The sequence below is a fragment of the Ananas comosus genome, linkage group 9 (assembly GCF_001540865.1).
Source record: "Ananas comosus cultivar F153 linkage group 9, ASM154086v1, whole genome shotgun sequence".
In the NCBI taxonomy this organism is placed as follows: domain Eukaryota; kingdom Viridiplantae; phylum Streptophyta; class Magnoliopsida; order Poales; family Bromeliaceae; genus Ananas; species Ananas comosus.
Window position 1 is genome coordinate 8,577,957 of NC_033629.1, and position 7,415 is coordinate 8,585,371.

Sequence of the window (7,415 nt, forward strand, 5' to 3'; positions counted from 1 at the left end):
TAGATTCTATTTAATGGAAATCGGATCGCCGAATCGGACGGTGACCCTCAGTTGAAACAATTACAAGTATGGAGGCTCGTACTTCGAAAGCATATATATATAATATATATATGATAAATAAAAAATACTTGTAAATAAACTCATACTAATAAAATTTATCAGGCAATACAAGTGTGTAAAAAATTAAAATTTAAATTTATTTTATTTAAAATATAAAAATAAATTTTTTTTCTTTGAGGTTGCATACATTTGCAACTGCGGTACAGTTGCAAATGCGTGCAACCAAACAACCCCTAAGTTTCATGGCGAAATGTAAACGAAAAGCTGACCCAACAGTTGACGCAAAGAACACTTGATGCTAAGTAGAGAGAAAAGAAAATCAGAAACAAATAAAATCTATATCTATATCTATATCTATATAAATTAATGAATTGTCAGCGTGGCAATTTATATAGATATATTAAAAGTTGAGTTCGGCGATCTACGTGACAGTGAGTGGCGAAGGCGCGGGCGGGGGCAGCCGCGGGCGGGCGCGGGCGCAGGGCGCGCGCGTGCGCGAGTGGGCGCTGGAGCTGGCGCTGGTGGCTTAGGTGGGATTTTTTTTTCCTCTATCTCTCTCTCTCTCTCGATTAATTTCGGCAATGGGGCTTTTTTTTTTTCTCCAAATCATTCCTCCCATTCTCTTCTAAAATTTAAATTATATAATGTAGGCTAAATTACAGAAAACCCCCCTGTAATAACCTGCTTTTTTACTTCGCCCCTGACATTTAAAAACCTACACTTTGCCCCCTTGTAAAATAAAAAATGTGCACTTCACCCCCTACCGTTAGGATTTCATTATAAAATATTTTTTTATGCCAAAAATACCCCTCCGCCCTTTTCCTTGTTGCTTCGCCTCTCTCCGGCTCGCCGCCTCGCCGCCGTCTCGCCACCTCGCCGTCCTGCACTGCCTCGCCCTCTCCCACTTCCCCTTCGCCCTCCTCCGCCGCCTCGCCTTCGCCCTCATTGCCCTTGCCTACCTCTCCATTAACACCCACCTCGATTTCCTCCCTACTATCGTCGAAATCAAGGGGTGGCGAGGGTGCAGGAGAAGAAGGGGAGCAGGTGGAGAAGGAAATGGAGAGAAATCGCGGCCGATTGAGGTGAGAATTGCGGCCGATCAAAGGGGCGGCTGAGGAAGATGAGGAAGAAGACGAAAATGGCGAGGGGCAAAATGGTCATTTTACACACCGTAACCCCCCCTGTGAATATTTTTCATTTTACAAGGGGGCAAAGTCTAGGTTTTTAAATGTCAGGGGGGAAAGTGAAAAAGTGGGTTATTACAGGGGGCTTTTTGTAATTTAGCCAATGTATAATTTTTTACACATAACTTTTTATATAGCTAAAATTACATATATTAAATATAAAATTTTAATTTTATAATATTTATCACTTAAAAATAAGTTGTACAATAAAAAATAAAAGAGAGATTAATAGAGTTTAATTTTTACTCTAGTAGTTGTTGTTTCATCTTAATTTCTTTATTTGTATTTTTTTTTATTCTTCGACTCTTTGTAGCGCTCTAGAGCCTTGGATAGGATTGGCTTCAGTGATAGTGACTGGTCGACACGTCTGGAGAGTGTCGGAGTGAGTCGGAGTCGTTTCTGCATGAAATGAATGCGGAAATAGACTTGGCACACTCAAATAAGCAAAACTGGAGTTTTGCCAGATTCGGGCGCCCAAAATAGGGTTTGGGCCGCCCAGAAGTTGAGTGCAGTACTGAGCAGAACTAGAAGCCAATTCGGATCCATGTTTCGGGCATCCGGAAGTGGGTCCGAAAATTCCACCTCGTGAATATCGATCGTACTGACGCGTGGCTGGTGGTAGGTGTGGGCCGCCGGAGCAGGATATGGGTGAAGTGCACCGCGGGCGAAGGAGCCGAGTGGGGCTTTTTGTGCAGCCTGGAGGATTCGGACGCCTAGAAACAGGTTTTGGGCGCCTGAAAGTGGAGATTTCTACAAGGGTACCAGCTTTGCAGCAATTATTCCTGAGGCTATTTGGACCGCATCATCACCTTATAAATAGGTAGAGTGCCCCCCCTTGCTGCTCTTTTCCTCCCTTCTTCACAGAGAAGTCCACTTTAGCATCCTAACCCTCCAATTCACTCAAATTTCATCAAAGGTCCACAAATTCAGCTTGAGGAGTGCTGATTCTGAAGTTTTTCAGCGACGACCTTCGGTGTTTTAGCTCGTGTGCGACGTAGGAAGGTAGGATTGCGGTGAAACTTGGTTTGCTGGATTCTAGACTTCCAGAGGAATCCACGAAGCCCAGAATTTAGATTTTGGTTGAGGTTAGTTTGGCCGATTCCATATTTTTCTGGACTGCTGGTGACTTTAAGCTGAAAATCTGTTTTTTTAGGTTTTCTTGATGCTATCTTCGGAAGGAGGAAAAGTTTGGACCTGAGTTAGATATCTCAGTTTACTCCACTGGATTTGAGACCCTCCTCACCAGATTTGGATGTGATTAGGTGAGTTTTGACATTGGAGTTGTGTTAATTAAGCTTAAGTGCTGAAATTATCATTGTCATTGATGCAACTTGGTTATCTTGGGTTTAGATCTTGGGAGAAGGGTAGTCTTGAACCTGAGAAACTTTCTACATCCAATTCACTGTTGAGGGAACCTTGCTACTGCTGATTTGAAGGTAATCTAATGAAATTAGCATTGTATTTGAGCTAATTTAAGCTTAAGTGCTGAATTATTGGATTTTTGTGGATTTCGACGCTAGATCTTTCAAGTATTTTAGTTGCTGATTTGGTGTGATTTCGGCTGAGTCTCGCAGCAATTTCGAGGCCTCCTTGTTACCAGGAAAGAGCATTTGAGGTGGGTTTTTCATCGGGTTACTCCTAAGTGCATATATAGTCAACGTGTATAATTTCCTTTTTGTCTACTAATCAGTTTGATTAAATTCATTGATTAGCTTTGGGCTGTAATTTGAATTGTAAAGCATTCTGAATGAGTTAATAAATTATACATATTGGACTTGGAATCTTGACTTAGGAGAAAACCAGCGTTTTAACCCGTTATATGATTCTACTACCTGATTTAGCTCTAGGAGCCGTGGTTTGATTGTATCATTGCTGTTTCATCGCGGTGGATACCTGGGGTAGTTTAGAATGCATTTACGCTCGTGCTGGGATGCCGAGCTTATTTTTACAGCAGAGTCTAGGTTGTTTCAGATTATCCGGTGCCGTCGGGGTGGACGGTGGACCGAGATTTCTATTTTTGGTCTTAGATTGTGCCGAGGGTACGTGGGTTTGGTTTCTAGACCTGTTTTGACCCTAACTATTTGACTTTGGCTTGTTAGAGCCTGATTGAGCTCGACAGAAATACGCTGCATACTCGGTTGGGTAGCTCCCATGAGTGCCACTCCGGAGACGGACGCTGTGCTTTTGCGTTGGTATCGTTCGTGCAGGTTGGACTTGCTCTCCACGGACTGGTTAGTGTGGAGGTAGCTGTATAGTCGCAACCGGGCGGGACGGGTGTGTTCACAGTCCCAGAGACGGATATGATTACAGTCCTTATTTGAGATTGGGTCTGAGTTGACACTATTCTACAGGTGGTTAGATTTAGAGCATGATAGTATAGTGGCATATAGCTGTAGATTTGTTCCAGCTTTCTTTACTATTCCTGCTTATCCCTATAGACTTAGTGGGTGGACCGATGAGTTTGAGAGCGGTACCCACAGAGGACTACTTTTTGTAGTAGTTCTCACACCCAGTTGTTACCCTATTTTTACAGAGCCGTCGCCTTCGGCTCCTACTGTTGCTGATCTTGATCATGGCAAGGGCGTCGCGAGATAGAGCCCTTCCAGTCGAGTCGCAGAGCTAGAGGAGCACCAGCTACAGATAGTTGTAGTTTTTGGGTCTTTACATACAGTTGTTGTATCTCGCCAGAGCGAGTATTTGTATACCCTAGATGACATGTATGTATTGAACCGCAATTTATATTTATGGTTTACTTTCCTAGCTGCTATATACTACTGTTTGTAGTATTGTAAGATTACAGGTACTTCTACTGTTTCGCTTCGTATACCAGGAAAATTTCAATGTATACGGCGGGTCTGTTAGCAAGCCCGGGGAAACGAGTAATCCGGGGCGTGACACTCTTTCTTTTCGTTATTTTTTATTTTAAAATCTAATTTATTAAATAAAATTTTAATTATTAACTTTGTAGATTATATATGTTTAATTGAGTTTTGATATTAAAATATTTATCATTTAATATAAGTTATGGTGTATAAATTGTTACTATATATCATGTGTATGTAAGATTTTTTTTTCAATCAATTTTAATAAGATAAAGACATTTTCGCCTTTTCGGCAATTTGAAATAAGTTTCTCAATTTTAACTTTTTAATTAAAAATTTATTTATAGAACAGTTTCCAAAACTATTAAATTTAATTAATTTTTAAGTAAAGTTGTTAAAATAATATAACTATTCAAAAATCAATAGAATATTAATATACAAGTTATTTTTTTAATGTACAAAACACTATTTTATATTTTTTTTATTTAGTTATAATTTTTTAATCTTAAAATTTTAATAATTATATATTTTCATCAACTACCCGCCGTGAAGCGCAGGCGTGCACTTGTATTCATTTAAGTTGGGCAAGTTGGTTCGGTGTGGGCGTGAGGGGAGTGAGTCCTTTTTTTTTTCATTTTAATTTTTTACTCTCTTGGGACAGAAGTGGTGGAATTGGATAATTTTTGTTAATCTAATTTAATTTTTCTGTCTTTTACTATAAAAATTCACCTAAATTTTTTACCCATAATTTTATAAATAGTTTAGATGGTATATATTAAATATAAATTAATTTTTATAATATTGATCACTTAAATATAAATTGCACAATAAAAAAAATAAGAAAGAGATTTATGAAGTGTAAATTAGTTATTTATGTTAATAAATTTAGTTGTGAGAATTACACGAAGAATACTAACTAAATTTATAAAGATAAATGACGATTTAAATTTTAAAGGCCAATTTGTATAAAAAAAAGAAATCCATTGGTTTTGAGCGTTGCAAAAGTAAGTCGTCTTTCTGGATTTTGCAGATTCGAATTTTTCAAAAAACTGACCAAAATATCCTTATTCTTTTTTCTCCCCTCCTTTTTTTTTCCTCTCGTTCGTTTTTTTCTTTCTCTCCGAAGACGGCGACAAAGACGGAGGCAGCCTGCCTTGCCTTTGTCCCGCATGCCCTTGCTCTTGCCCGTACATCCTCCCTCCACCTTCCTCACCTTCAACCCCGCCGAGGCCGCACCATAACCCTCTTTTTTTCTTTTCTTCTCTCCGACCCTCCTCCATCGGCCCCCCTCCCCTTTTTTACAATAGTAAAGATGGCAATGCCAGGTTCTCTTCCTCTCTTTTTTTTTCTTATTCTTTTTTCTCTTTGACCCACCTCTATCGCCTCCGCGACCCTCCACGACGGTAATGACGACAGCGCCGCATCTTCTTCCTCCGCCTTTGCCGGCGTTGGCACCAATACCGGCGCCGAAGAAAGAGAACTTGGAGCGAGTGCGGGTGAGAGCGGTGCTGAGGAAAAAAGATGCAGAAAATAAAAAAATAAAAAGAATAAAGAATAAAACATAAAGAAAAATATTTTTTTCTACAAGAAAAATGAAGAATCAAAGAGAAAAGAAGATGATGATGATGTTGCACTATTTTAAGGAAATGTTGCACTGTTTTATAAAAACGCTGCACTCTTTTAGAAAAAACTGACACTCTTTAAGAAAAAAATTATATTTTTTTGAACGAAAGCTACACTCTTTGAACGAAAGTTATACTATTTGAATGAAAGTTGCACTCTTTGGGCAAAAATTATACGGTTTCTCCTCTTCCTGCTATTTTTTCCCCTTCCTCTTTGTTTTCATGTGTTTCTTCTCTACCCATTTCTTCTTCGCCCTCCACCTCCGTCAGCAAATCCTCTGTCTATCTCTCTCCAACCCTTTGTTTTTTTTTCTTCCTCTCCAGTGGTGGAGGGTCGAAGAGAAAAAAAAAAAAGGGTCGCAGCGCAAACTCGGTGGAGTTGGAGGCAAGGAGGGTGGGGCGTGCGCGAGGAGGGTAGGGCAGCGCGGCCTCGGTGGAGTTGGAGGCAAGGAAAGCGGGGCGTGCGTGAGGAGAATAGGGCAACGCGGCCTCGGTGGGGTTGGAGGCGAGGAGGGCGGGGCGGCGCAACCTCGACCAGGGTGAAGGATCTGTTGACGGAGGTGTAGGGCAAAGAAGGGATGGCTAGAGAAGAAACACACGAAAACAGAGAAAAATGAGAAGAAAAAGGAGGAAAAGGAGAAACAGTGTAATATTTGTCCAAAGAGTGCAGCTTCATTCAAAGAGTGCAACTTTCATCCAAAGAGTGCAACTTTCGTCTAAAAAAATATAATTTTTTTTTAAAAGAGTATAAGTTTTCTTTAAAATAGTACAATATTTTTCTTAAATAGTGCAATATTCCCTTAAAACAGTGCAACTTTATCATTTTCTTCTTTTATCTTTGATTCTTCATTTTTCTTGTAGAAAAAAGTATTTTTCTTTATGTTTTATTTTTTTATTTTTCTGCATCTTTTTTCCTCAGTTCTGCTCTCACCCGCACTCGCTCCGAGTTCTCCTTCTCCGATGCCGGCGTTGGTGCTGGCACTATTGAAGACAGAGAAAGAAGATCCCGCGCTGTCTTCATTAACGTCGTGGAGGGTTGTGGAAGTAGTGGAGGTAGGTTGAAGAGAAAAAAAAAGAGAGGAAGAGGACGTGGCGTTGCCCTCTTTACCGTTGCGAAGAACAGAAGAGGCGGAAGAGGATCGTGGTGCGGTCTTGGCGGAGTCGAAGCGAGGAAGGCGGAGGAAGGATGCACGGGCGAGGACGAGGGCGTGCGGGGTAGAGGCAAGGTGGGCCGCCTCCGCCTTTACCTCCGCCGCCCTCTTCGAAGCGAAAGAAAAAAAAAAGAACGAAAGGAAAAAAAAAAAAAAAAAAAAAAGAAGAGAAAAGGAAATAGGGGCATTTTGTCAGTTTTTTTGAAAATTCTGCCAGAATCTGCAAAATCTAAAAAGGTGGCCTACTTTTGCAAAAGCTCAAAATCAATGAATTTTTTATGCAAATTGGCCAATTTTAAAATCAAAATATTATTGACTGACTCAAATCTAATATATTAAAAGATTGGATATTAAAACCAAGCTTTTGAAAGGTTGAATAGATGATTCAAAATGTGTCACGCCCCGGATTAATCGTTTCCCCGGGCACGCCGACAAATCCGCCGTATACAAAGAAATTTTTTCTGTATACGAAGCGATAGCTGTATCTGTACCTGTAATCATACAAAACTACAAGATTCTTCTCTTCTCCGGCGACCGACGACAGCGACGGCGGCGGCGACGACAACGTGTTTTAGG